The following is a 14,436-nucleotide window of genomic DNA, read 5'->3' on the forward strand; positions in this document are numbered from 1 at the left end:
TGTATTTAAATCTCTCAAGACCTTTTTTTTTGTCAGAGACCACTGAGCCAGACCACCATCTAGGACACTCAAAATGCTCACTGCTCAAAATGATGTGCACGCACTCTCCAATCCCATGCAGATATCCCAAAAATTTAAACTCAATGAATTTAGGCATAGATTCATAGAGCTAAGATTAGAGTCAGAGATTCCCAAGTGTGTTCAGGATGCTGTTGAAACTCTGCCAGGTAAAACCATGTTGTTTTCCGGTGCAGGCTATTGATAGCTTTGTTTGTGCTACATGTTCAGACTGGACTGCACTACCGGTTTCGGCATTGGGTTACACAGTTATCTGGAGCTAAGTAAAAACAAAATCAATCTTCAGTGACAGGTCTACTGCTCCAGGCTCTATTAGCAAACCAGGCTTAATTTGCCAAACATAAACAGCAGCTTCAAATACAGCAGATATGTCAGATAAAAGTGTCAGTTCACCTTGTCACAATGCATGGACGAGAGTCCAAACCTCCATTACCAGACATTCATTTTAGAGGCAGGTTAGCACAGAGATGGCACTCGCCTGTCCACCCACAAATAAGTTGGTCTATTAGGTACATTCACCTGTCACCTCCTACCAAGACCCTAAAGTCTTTCATCCAAATCCAGCCTTGCTCATCATCCAACTCATCTTCCTTAATCATTTGTGGTCGACATCAGAAAGTCTCTACTTCTATTCGTTGACATCATTCCTGAAAACCATCAATATCCTTTCCTCAAACAGCTTTCTTAAACAGCTCCACCTTCTCCAATCCCACCTTAAATCTTCCACTTCTTTTCAAAGTGTTAGAATTAGCTCGCTTCATCAGAGGGTTGGCACAGTTTCTTTCCTCTTTATGTATCATTCAATTTCTGGAACAGAACCACAGGTGGTGGTATTGGCACTAGAGTGGATCCAAATCACTCAAATTATATTAGAGCTCAATGGGTTAAAATATGACGGCAATTTGAAAATCTCTATAAGATTTAGCTCTTTGAGCAGATTAATTGATATCTTTAAAATCATACTGTTTATAGGGTAGACAGAGGAAATGGTTTCCTCTATTCCTGGACTTCAGAATAGGGCTAATGGGAAACACAATCCTAAATATAGAGCTAGGATATTCAAAAGTGAAACCAGGAAGCAATTTTGATATATAGTGAAAACCTGGAATTCTTTTTCCCCAAAATGCTACTGCTGCCAGCAGTCAACAGAAAATCTCACGTCAGAGATTTCTACGTTCTTATTGCACAAGGCTATCAAGGGATATGGAGCAAAGGTTGGTATTTCAGGTACAGATTTGCACTGGTCTACAGCAGAACAGCACCAAGGGGCTGAATGGCCCGCTCCTGCATTGTTAATATCTCCATTACTGCTGTCCCCATTAATGACCTTGTCCTGTTCTAAATATCTACCACTGGCAGTCAATATATCTGGCACCATTCCCTCCTCGTTCCATGTTTGCCTGTTGCAAAATTGTCATTTCCTATTTTTCAGTGGTTTCCTGGCAATTGCTTCTGTGGTATCCAGATCCCCCTTGCTCTCTTTCAGATATCACTGAGACCTTTGAGTTTTCCCTGTATCGATTTCAAGGGCACAGCCTTTTTAAATATTATGTCCTAACTCATTGACCCTCTGTATCTCAAAAAAACCTGTTCTCACCCTTTCTTCCTCTATATCTACTATTTTTGCTGCTAAAGTCCTCCCAAACTCAACTCTCCTCCTTTTTTGTTTTGGATGCAGTGCACTGATTTCCTTCTCCTTCTCAGTCAGTGTGGCAAGGGGAGCACTTTCGTCTGAGGCACAAGATTGTTAGTCCAAGTTCCATTCCAGAAACTTAGACCACAACTTAGGCTGACACTCCAGTAGCAGAAGTGGATACTGTAGTTGCTGGAGATTAGAGTCAAGATTAGTGTGGTGTTGGAAAAGCACAGCAGGTCAGGCTGCATCTGAAGGGCAAGAACCCTTCATTCCTGATTAAGGGCTTTTGCCCCAAAATGTCAACTTTCCTGCTCTTTGAATGCTGCCTGACCTGCTCTGCTTTTCCAGCACCACACTAATCTTGACACTCCAGTAGACTACCAAGGGTGCTCTGCACTGTCCCAGGTGTCTATGTTTGGATGGGAAGCTAAACAGGCACTTCATCTGTCTCCCCAATACTGAAAGGTGCTATGTTAAGGAGGAGAAGGGAGCTCTCCTTTGTTTCCAGGTCAACATTTATCCTTTGCCCAACAATACTCAAAGCAGATTATCTGGTCATTCCAGATTGCTGAATGTGGGATTCTGCTGTCCACAATTTGAGACGTTTCCAACATTACAAGAGTTACAACATATCGTAAAATATTTCACTGCTAATAAAGCACTTTGGGATGCTGCAGTTCATGAAACAAGTTATATAAATGCATGTGGTTTTCTTCATGTGTCGAGTTTGTGAGATTTTCATTCAGGAGGACTGAATTAATTTATTTCATTTCATTGCTACTGTGGGAAAACCTGCCTGCAATAAACAAACAGCTGCCAGAAACTATAGTGCAGGTGGTGTTGGTGGGGAGGGGGATGTAGGAAGGGGTACCTTGGACCTCTAAACAAGCTCCCAATTGAGTACAAGTCTCAAGTGATGCCTGCAGTGTGCCAATAGCATCAGACAGCTTAGTCACCAAGTGCTTCATAAATAAATCTGAAGTACATTTAGGCAACGGGCCGAGATTGCTTCACACTTCCGGACAACAAAAGATACAGACAGAATCAGAGCAGCTAGGAGACACTATGTTGGTTAAGATAAGCAGCACCAGCTGAAAGGAAGTGCCTCAAAAATATGTGGCTAGATTCAATTATAGTTTTAAGTAAGTTAAGCTTGTCATTTGACTAAATGGGCCTGCCAACAATTGCAATCCTGATTACATTCATAAAAACGTGAGGTTTACCGATGTATATTTTCAATTAATAATTGCCGCTTCTCCCTTAGGATTTCACTTATTCATAGTTCATACTTGGGAAGCAGTGTACTCCTCAAAGATGACGAGTGAGTGAGTGTGTGTGTGAGAGACAGAAAGAGAGAGAGAGAGCGCGCGAGTGCACGCAAAAGAGAGAGATACACAGTGATCAGACACCAGGGGCTGCAGTGTTTACAGTAGGAGCTCTATTTCAGTGAGTATTAATCACAGGACGTTGTCTGCAGGTGGGTGTGCTGCTTCCCAAGGATCCAAACTTAAACGACACTTTGCCGTTTGAACCAACCATCATCTGCAGTGAAGAGTAATAAGAGACTTGGGGATGAAGGGTGGATGAGAACATGGTAGACAAAGAAAGGGGTCTTAGGATTGTATTAGGTGGAGCGTAAGAAAGGGAAGCTAATGGTCAAGGAAACCATCAACTCTCAGCACCCCTTTGCTTAACCTCAGATATCTGGTGGGGCCATGGGCAGTGTTAAGTAGGCCAGGCCAAGAGTGACTTCAGTTTTACTGGCATTAAAAATGAAGGAATTACTCATTCATCCAGTTTGCAATCTTAAACAGGTATTGAGAACAGCTGTGGAATCAATTATAAACCTCAAATATGATCACAGGATGATTAATTTGCAGAAAAGCATATTCTTTCTGTTAACTATTGTCAGAAACTTTCATCAATAGCGAAATCAAGACCTGCTTGGGAATGGAGTAAAGCTGTCGAGATGGTGGTGCTGGAAAGGCACAGCAGGTCAGGCAAATTCTGAGGAGCAGGAAAATCGATGATTCAGGCATAAGCCCTTCATCGGGAATGAGGCTTGTGGGTTGGGGTGCTAAGACATAAATGGGAAGGGGGGTGGGGCTGGGGGAAGAAGGTAGCTAAGAATGCAATAGGTAGATGAAGGTGATAGATTGGGGAGGAGGGTTGAGCTGATAAATGGGAAAGACAATGACAAGGTCAAGACGGCCTTGTTGGGGTGGAGGCTTGGGACTGGAATAGGGTGGGGGGAAATGAGGAAACTGGTGAAATCCACATTAATCCCGTGTTGTTGCAGGGTTCCAAAACAGAAGATGAGGCATTCTTCCTCCAGGTGGTTAGGGTTTGGCAATGGAAGAGACCCAGGACTTGGTGGAATGGGATGGGGAATTGAAGTGTTCAGCCACAGGGTGGTGGGGTTGGTTGTTGCAGTGTCCCAGAGATGTTCTCTGAAACAATTCACAATTCAGCATCCTGTCTCCACGATGTACAGGAAACCACATCGGGTGCAAGTGATAGAGTAGATGGCATTTGTGGAAGTACAGGTAAATTTCTGTCGGATGTGGAAGGATCCTTTGGGGCCTTGGACAGAGGTGAAGGGGCAAGAGTGGTTGCAGATTTTGAGCTTCTTGCAGTGGCAGGGGAAGGTGCCAAGAGGGGAGAGTGTGGGCTGGTGGGAGGCGTAGGTTTGACAAGGAGTTGCGGAGGGAATGGTCTCTCTGAAATGTTGATAGGGATGGGAAGGGAACTATATCCCTAGTAATGGGGTCTGTTTGTAGATGGTGGAAGTAGCAGAGGATGATATGATACACACGAGGTTGGTGGGGAGGAAGGTGAGGACCGGGGAGTTCTGTCCTTGTTATGTTGGGAGGGGTGGGGTTCAAGGGCAGAGGTGCCGGAAGTGAAGGAGATGTGCTGGAGGGCATTGTTGACCACGTGGGACAGGAAAATGCGGTCTTTGAAGAAGGAGGCCATCTGGGATTTTCTATGGTGGAATTGGGTCATCCTGGAACAGATGCGGTGGAGGTGAAGGAATTGGGAATAAGGGATGGCATTCCTACAGGAGGCAGATTGGGAGGAGGTGTAGTCCAGGTAGCGTTGGGAGTCGGTGGGTTTTAGTAAATATCTATGGTTAGTCGGTGCCCAAAGATGAAGATGTCCAGGAAGGGGAGGGAGGTCGCCAAGATGATCCAGGTGAATTTGAGGTCGGGGTGAACGGTATCAGTGAAGTTGATGAACTGTTTAACCACCTCATGGGAGCATGATGTAGCGCTGATACAGTCATCGATGTAGCAGAGGAAAATGTGGGGGATAGTGCTGTTTCAGAGGACATCTCTGGGACACCTGCACCAACCAACCCCACTGCCCTGTGGCTGAACACTTCAACCCCGCCCCCCCCACTTCAAGGATATGCAGGTCCTGGGCCTCCTCCATTGTCAAACCCTAACCACCCAATGCCTGGAGGAAGAACACTTCATTTTCCGTCTTAGGACCCTGCAACCACACGGGATTAATGCGGATTTCACCAGTTTCCTCATTTCCTCTCTCCCCACCTTATCCAATTACCAAGCCTCCAACTCGGCCTCGTCCTCTTGACTTGTCTCTTGTCCTTCCCGTCTATCCGCTCCACCCTCCTCTTCAACCCATCACTTTTTCCCCCACCTTCATCTACTTAGTGCATTCTCAACTACCTTCCCCCGACCCCCACTCATTTATTTCTCAGCCCCCCACTTGGCCCACAAGCCTCATTCCCGATGAAGGGCTTATGCCCGAAACATCGATTCTCCTGCTTCTCTGAAACTGCCTGACCTGCTGTGCTTTTCCAGCACCACAACCTCGACTCTGATCTCCAGCATCTGCGGTCTTCACTTTCTCCTAACTGAGTAAAGCAGTCATGATACATCGAATGCATGTGCTCTTCACTGCTCTTTCATCCCTGAGCCGATCCTATTATTCATGCCAGCTATCCATACCATACAGGAACAGAAGTAGGCCATTCAGCCCACTGAGTCTGCTCTGCCGTTCAATGTGATCATGGCTGATCTGACCATCTTCAACTCCACTCTCCTGTCTTTTTCCCATGACCTTTAACTCCCTCACTAATTAACAATCTATCTCAGCCTTGAATATGCTTAATGAACCAGCATCTAAAGCCCTCTGCGGTAAAGAATTGCACAGATTTATTACCTTCATTCCCCTGTTCTTTGATTGAATTTGCTTCCACAACCTTTGAGGCATTATAAATTGCTGCATTAAATATTTCTCTCAATCTCAGATGCATTTTGTTCCATTTATGAGGAGGCTGTGGATGAACAACTTTGGTTCTCTGGAAGGGCTCGATCAGCCTGTGCTCAATGCACAATTTTCATAAATTCAGAGACTTAGTCTGTTGAAAATGATAAATGTAACTTTGTGGGCCAATGGACCCAAACACCTATTGCTCCCAGAAGGATATTGTAAATTAATTTAATTGAATTATTACAGACTCAAAACTCTACAGCGGGGCTCCTCTAACCATTCAGATGTTAAGCAGTACAGTTCTATAGACCACATGGTTCTGAGTTCAGTTTGCAGTCTCAGATGGGCACAAATGTTAGTATCAGAACTATGTAGGAGGCCTTTTGGAAAGTGGGGGAGGGGGGTCAAATGTTACTTAGGGTTGGGGACATGGTGGTAGTGATGGTGGGCAGTGGAAGGATAGGTGGAGGGTGGAAATCAGCCCTCCTAATCATCATCTTGGGACTATACTGAAGTACATAAATATCTGGATACTCTGGTTTCTGCACCTGACTCCCTCAAAAACGGCCATCCAGTTGAAATATGCAAGTACAAGTTTCTCTGGAAATGAATATCAGACAGAGCCAGTATCTTCAAGAAAGGTGCAAAAATGAGAAGACAATAACAACCTTGTCTGAAGAAAAACCCCAAAGAACTGCAGATAGAGTCATAGAGATATACAGCATGGAAACAGACTCTTCGGTCCAACCCGTCCATGCCAACCAGATATCCCAACCCAATCTAGTCCCACCTGCCAACACCCAACCCATATTCCTCCAAACTCTTCCTATTCATATACCCATCCAAATGCCTCTGAAATGTTGCAATTGTACCAGCCTCCACCACATCCTCTGGCAGCTCATTCCATACACATACCACCTTCTGCGTGAAAAGGTTGCCCTTAGGTCTCTTTTATATCTTTGCCCTCTCACCCTAAACCAATGCCCTCTCGTTCTGGACTCCCCCACCCCAGGGAAAAGACTTTGCCTAATTGTCCTATCCATGCCCCTCATAATTTTGTAAACCTCTATAAGGTCACCCCTCAGCCTCCGACGCTCCAGGGAAAACAGCCCCAGCCTGTTCAGCCTCTCCTTATAGCTCAAATCCTCCAACACTGGTAACATCCTTATGATTCTTTTCTGAACACTTTCAAGTTTCACAACATCTTTCCAATAGGAAGGAGACCAGAATTGCACGCAATATTCCAACAGTGCCCTAACCAATGTCCTGTACAGCCGCAACATGACCTCCCAACTCCTGTACTCAATACTCTGACCAATAAAGGAAAGCATACCAAACGCCTTCTTCACTATCCTATCTACCTATGACTCCACTTTCAAGGATCTTTGAACTGCACTCCAAGGTCTCTTTGTTCAGCAACACTCCCTAAGACCTTACCATTAAGTGTATAAGTCCTGCTAAGATTTGCTTTCCCAAAATGCAGCACCTCGCATTTATCGGAATTAAACTACATCTGCCACTTCTCAGCCCATTGGCCCATCTGATCCAGATTCTGTTGTAATCCGAGGTAACCCTCTTCGCTGTCCACTACAGCTCCAATTTTGGTGTCATCTGCAAACTTACTAGCTGTACCTCTTATGCTCGCATCCAAATCATTTATGTAAATGCGAAAAGGTAGAGGACCCGGCACTCCACTGGTCACAGGGCTCCAGTCTGAAAAAAAAAACCTCCACCACCAACCTCTGTCCTCTACCTTTGAGCCAGTTCTGTATCCAAATGGCTAGTTCTCCCTGTATTCCGTGAGATCTAACCTTACTAATCAGTCTCCCATGGGGAACCTTGTCGAACACTTTACTGAAGTCCATATAGATCACATCTACTGCTCTGCCCTCATCAATCTTCTTTGTTACTTCTTCAAAAAACTCAATCAAGTTTGTGAGACATGATTTCCCACGCACAAAGCCATGTTCACTATCCCGAATCAGTCCTTGCTTTTCCAAATACATGTACATCCTGTCCCTCAGGATTCCATCCAACAACTTGCCCACCACTGAGGTCAGGCTCACCAGTCTATAGTTCCCTGGCTTGTCTTTACTGCCCTTCTTAAACTGTGGCACCACGTTTGCCAACCTCCAGTCTTCCGGCACCTCACCTGTGACTATCGATGATGCAAATATCTCAGCAAGAGGCCCAGCAATCACTTCTCTAGCTTCCCACACAGTTCTCGGGCACACCTGATCAGGTCCTGGGGATTTATCCACCTTTATCCATTTCAAGACATCCAGCACTTCCTCCTCTGTAATCTGGACATTTTGCAACATGTCACCACCTATTTCTTCCATACCTTTTCCACAGTAAATACTGATGCAAAATATTAATTTAGTATCTCCTCCATTTTCTGTGGCTCTATACAAAGGCGCCTTGCTAATCTTTGAGGGGCCTATTCTCTTCCTAGTTACCCATTTGACCTTAATATATTTGTAAAATCCCTTTGGATTCTCCTTAATTCTATTTGCCAAAGCTATCTCATGTCCCCTTTTTGCCCTCCTGATTTGCCTCTTAAGTAAACTCCTAATTCCTTTATACTCTTCTAAGGATTCACTCAATCTATCCTGTCTATACCTGATATATGCTTCCTTCTTTTTCTTTACCAAACCTTCAATTTCTTTAGTCATCTAGCATTCCCTATACCTACCAGCCTTCCCTTTCACCCTGACAGGAATATACTTTCTCTGGATTCTTCTTATCTCATTTCTGAAGGATTCCCATTTTCCAGCCGTCCCTTTACCTATGAACATCTGCCTCCAATCAGCTTTTGAATGTTCTTGCCTAAGACCGTCAAATTGGCCTTTCTCAAATTTAGTACTTCAACTTTTAGATCTGGTCTATCCTTTTCCAACACTATTTTAAAACGAATAGAATTATTGTCACTGGCCCCAAAGTGCTCCCCCACTGACACCTCAGTCACCTGCCCTGCCTTATTACCCAAAAGTAGGTCAAGTTTTGCACCTTCTCTAGTAGGTACATCCACATCCTGAATCAGAAAATTATCTTGTACACACTTAAATTCCTCTCCATCTAAACCTTTAACACTACGGCAGTACCATCGATGTTTGGAAAGTTAAAATCCCCTACCATAACTACCCTATTATTCTTACAGGTAGTTGAGATCTCCTTACAAGTTTGTTTCTCAATTTCCCTCTGACTATTAGGGTGTCTATAATACAATCCCAAAAGGTGATCATCCCTTTCTTTTTTCTCAGTTCCACCCAAATACCTTCCCTGGATGTATTTCTGGGAATATCCTCCCTTAGCACAGCTGTAATGCTATCTCTTCTCAAAAATGCCACTCCCTCATCTCTCTTGCCTCCCTTTATATCCTTCCTGTAGCATCTGTATACTAGAACATTAAGCTGCCAGTCCTGCCCATCCTGAGCCATGTTTCTGTAATTGCTATGATATCCCAGTCCTATGTTCCTAACCATGCCCTGAGTTCATCGGCCTTCCCTGTTAGGCCCCTTGCATTGAAATAAATGCAGTTTAATTTATTAGTCCTACCTTGTCCCTGCCTGCCCTGACTCACCTCTGTTCTCAACTGTACCAGTCTCAGATTGATCTCTTTCCTCACTATCTCCCTGGGTCACCCCCCGCCCCACCTTTCGAGTTTAAATCCTCCTGAGCAGCTCTAGCAAATTTCCCTGCCAGTATGTTAGTCCCCTTCCAATGTAGGTGCAATCCGTCCTTCTTGTACAGGTCACTTCTACCCCAAAAGAGATTCCAATTATCCAAAAATGTGAATTCTTCTCCCATACACCGCTCCTCAGTCATACATTCATCTGCTCTATCCTCCTGTTCCTGCCCTCATTAGCTCGTAGCACTGGTAGTAATTCAGATATTACTACCCTTGAGGACGTCCTTTTTTAAATTTCTGCCTAACTCTCTAATCTCCCTTCAGAATCTCAACCTTTTCCCTTCCTATATTGTTGGTTCCAATGTGGACAATGATCCCTTGCTGGCCCCTCTCCCCCGTGAGAACATTCTGCACCCTCTCGGAGACATCCTTGATCCTGGCACCAGGGAAACAACACACCATTCTGCTTTTTCTCTGCTGGCCACAGAAATGCCTGTCTGTACTTATTACTACAGAATCCCCGAACAATTGATCTCTTGGAAGCCGATGTATCCCTCGTTGCATTAGAGCCAGTCTCAACATCAGAAACTTGGCTGTTTGTGTTACGTTCCCCTGAGAATCCATCACCCCCTACATTTTCCAAAACAGCATACCTGTTTGAAATGGGTATATCCATAAAAGACTCCTGCCCTAGGTGCCTACCTCTCTTTTCCTTCCTGGAGTTAACCCATCTATGTGACTGTGTCTAAGACGTTCCCTGTTCCTATAACTGCTATCCGTCACATACTGTTGCTGTTGCAAATTCCTCATTGCTTCTATCTGTCTCTCCAACCGATCCACTCGATCTGACAAGATTCGCATCCAACAGCATTTATGGCAATATAATCCACAGTAACCCTTAAACTCTCTTTAAACTCCCACATTATGAGGGACATGGATAGGGTAAATAGGCAAAGTCTTTTCCCAGGGGTCGGGGAGTCCAGAACTAGAGGGCATAGGTTTAGGGTGAGAGGGCAAAGATATAAAAGAGACCTACAGGGCAACTTTTTCATGCAGAGGGTGATATGTGTATGGAATGAGCTGCCAGAGGATGTGGTGGAGGCAGGTATAATTGCAACATTTAAAAGGCATCTGGATGGGTATATGAATAGGAAGGGTTTGGAGGGATGTGGGCCAGGTGCTGGCAGGTGGGACTAGATTGGGTTGGTATATCTGGTTGGCATGGACGGGTTGAACTGAAGCATCTGTTTCCACGCTGTACATCTCTATGACTCTAAATACATATCACTTGAAAGGCCATTTTTGCTCCTTCACAATCTACAGACCCAGAAAATAACACCATCTTATTCCTCCACAAAGCACTGCACCAGGTTAAATTAATAGTCATAGCTTATATTTTAAGTTTAATCAAGAGACTTATCTCCAAAAACATATAATCAAGAAAGAATCCACTGTACTCACTAATGTAGCCTCTCTCGGACAGACTTAAAACAACAAAAACAACAACAACATGATGCAGTAACAAAGCAGAAATTATTGGAAAAACTCAAATCAGGCAGCATCTGTGGAGACCAATGTTACTGACAATATTTCAGGTCTTCAGAACTGTTCAGATGTGGTATCAATTTAAAACCTCAAATGAAAACTGATTAATTTGCAGGGAAACATATTCCTTCCATTAACTACGGTCAGAAACTTTCACTGAAAGCCAAAGCGAGATCGGCCTGCGAACTGAGTAAAGCAGTCACCACACACAGAACGCATGTGCTCTTCTCTGCTCTTTCATGCTTGTGCCAATGCCAGCTCTCTCTCTCTCAACTCTGATCTCCAGCATCTGCAGACTTCATTGTCTCCTAGTTGATTTTAACCTTACAGCGAAGCCTCTTCCAAGAATGCCTACCTTGAAGACCTTTTCCTCCTCTCTCTGCAGGCGTCATTGCTGATGAAGGGCTCCAGCCTGAAACGTCGATTTTCCTAGTCCTCGGATGCTGTATGACTTTCTGTGCTTTGCCAGCAACCCACATTCAGCTTATTCCAGTCTGCTCTGCAATTCAATGAGGTTGTGGCTAATCTGACAATCCTCAACTCCCACTTTTCGGCCTTTTTCCCATGACCTTTAATTCCTTTACAGCTTAGAAATGTCACTGGACCCAAAACGTTAACTCTGCTTTGTCTCCACAAATGCTGCCAGACCTGCTCAGTTTTTAAAATATCTGCCTTGGTTTCTGATTACCTTGCATGGCCTTGTTGAAGTTCCATCAAATTCCACTGTCTCTTCTGAACAACATTGAGAAACCTGCCAATACTGAGCAAGCATCACACAGGCAATGAAAGTTGGTCCTACTTTCAGATTTCAGAGACTATTTCACCACTGATGCAGAACACTCCAAAAGCAATTGCTCATAAATACAGAGGAACCTTGATTATCCGGCATTCGATTAACTGAATTTCAGATTATCCAAACAAGCTCGCAAGGTCCTGGTGCTTGGCTAACTATATTATCCGGAATTCAGTTATTCGGAATTCAATTAACCAAATGAAATACTCCCTGTCCATGTCCTTCGGATAATTGTGGTTCCTCTGTATCTACTTAACCTATGAACCAAACCTATGAAGTTGTAAAACTCTATTAAAGAGCCATCAGCACAGGAAGTAAAATTTGCTACATCCCTTCAGCAGGAACATTTTATGTTATTCATATAACTGGAAACAGAGTCAAGCATTCATTAGTTGTAGGTCTGCATACTACCCACACTCTCGCAATCCAGGAGATGCGAGAAACAAAGAACAAAGTTCCCTCATGACAACTGGCTCGCTTTGTTAGCTCTTCCTCAATGCACTGACTTGGGGAGAGATTTTATTCACATCAAGGACTTTTACAACACAATCTCACTGATGATTCCAATCAATATTTAAGCATTTAAAACAAACAAGAAATAACTAAGGTACAAACAGTAAAGAGAAAAAAAACAATTATGGATGAATATCTACAGACAGAAGAAGCTCTTTTGCAGAGTTTCTACTGGCAAAGTGTAATCTCAATCTGGCTTCATTTAATTAGATCAAGGGAGGTTTACGCCTTTACAATTTTTCTGAAAACGTCTCATCAGTCCTTTGTCTGCAGTAACTGTAGTGTTTCTGAACTATAGGAACAGAGAAGGGAACTTCCAATTTTCCTGAGATTGTTCCAGAGGCCTGAATTATGTGTCCACACATTGGCATGATAGTGCCCTAACAGATTAATGGGCCGTGGAGTGAGCCATGTTGGGAAAGGACTCAATGATGAAAATTCTAACCGTACATGCTTTGTGCATTATATATTATTTGAATTCACAAACTTTATTCCCATGTTTTCATATATATATAACACACACACACATACACTATACAGAAATAGAAATGTCGTATTTTTTTTCCCACCCATAAGGTACTTTTGATTTGACTGCTGCAAATGTGGGAATCATAGCAGTTTGTACATAGCAAGCTCCCACAAATGATATGGCGATGGCACTCTGATTCAATACTGCTGTTTGAGGGGGTTATGTTTGGCAAATACACTGAGGAGAACTCCCTTGGCTCTCTTAATCAATCTTATGAAACTTCTAACATACAGTAGCTCCTCTGACAGTGCAGAACTCTTTCAGTACTGGTAGTCTGGATTATGCACTTAAACTCATGATCTGCTGACTAAGAGATAACAGCCGCAGCTGACATAATGACATAGCATCGGCTGAATAACAGTTCCAATCATCTTTCAGTGGCTCTTTAATCAAAGTGAGAACAACACAACACAATGAACACGATCTTTGGTGAGCACATACTGCAGAGGAACCTGTGCATGCTGAAACAGTACCTTTCAAATGGAGGACAAGCAGTCATTTGATGCAATGAAATTTTAAGAAATGCCAGAAGTGACATTATGACCCCAGGTGACCAGATGGCAAGTACTTAATTTATCTTGAGCAATGGCCAAGTGCCTCTGACAAAAACAGGCTGAATGGTTTCTTTTTATGCTGTAACCATTCTACCCTAATTTTAAATCGAAAGACCCCACCATGACCACATTTATTTAATATATTAAACAAGAACATGAGATGCAAAGTATTAACGACAAGTTAAAGAACAGAAAGAAATTGGGAGCTTGAATGTGAGGAATTAAGAGAAAAGGGGTGAATGGCTGCAATACATTAAGTTTTTAATTTTGACCTCGCCGATGAGGTAAACAGCAGGTAACAGATGCTAGCCCATAAAGAGAGTGATGGAAAAACCAGTGAATGCTTCCCGAGTTGCTACTCTCTAAGTACTAGACCAAAGACAACACTGACAGTTCTGAGGAGAACAGCCTGTTCATCTATTTTGTTCTCAGAGATGTTTGCATAGCACATTGGGAAGGTTAGTGAATAGCACCTCATTCAGGGAATCACACCTGATGTGGTGAGCAAGCAGGCTATAGACAGAGTTAGTCTCATCATTTTGCTCTAATAGTGCAAACTAACTCCCTGGTCACTGTTCTTAAAGACAAAGCTAACACCCATCCCCCATCTCACATTCTTACAAGAACTAGGTCGCTCTGACCCAACATCCTCATAAGGTCAGGCTCTCTCGTGTTACCATACACAGGGCTAGTCTCAATTGGAATACTCTCACAATGAGACCTAGGCTTCTCCATCTGCCTTTATAAATCCTCAAACCTCTACAAGAGAACTAGATTCTGTCTTTGACTCTGCAATTGTCTTACAGAAACAGAGAACAGTTCAGGCAGTTCAACTCCACCCACTAGTGGCGAATGGAAGCTGCACAACACTGCAACAGAAACCTACTTAAACAATTGAACATTCTGCTGACAGCCAAT

At 43.5% G+C, this 14,436-nt stretch overlaps 1 protein-coding gene across 1 annotated transcript in view; it reads right to left on the reverse strand.

Moving 5' to 3' along the window:
- LOC132822416 (E3 ubiquitin-protein ligase RNF123) overlaps positions 1–14,436 on the reverse strand; it is a 379,484-nt gene that overhangs the window by 59,893 nt on the left and 305,155 nt on the right. The gene's annotated exons all lie outside the window — the stretch shown is intronic.

This window comes from Hemiscyllium ocellatum, chromosome 14 (genome assembly GCF_020745735.1).
Source record: "Hemiscyllium ocellatum isolate sHemOce1 chromosome 14, sHemOce1.pat.X.cur, whole genome shotgun sequence".
NCBI classification, from domain to species: Eukaryota; Metazoa; Chordata; class Chondrichthyes; order Orectolobiformes; family Hemiscylliidae; genus Hemiscyllium; species Hemiscyllium ocellatum.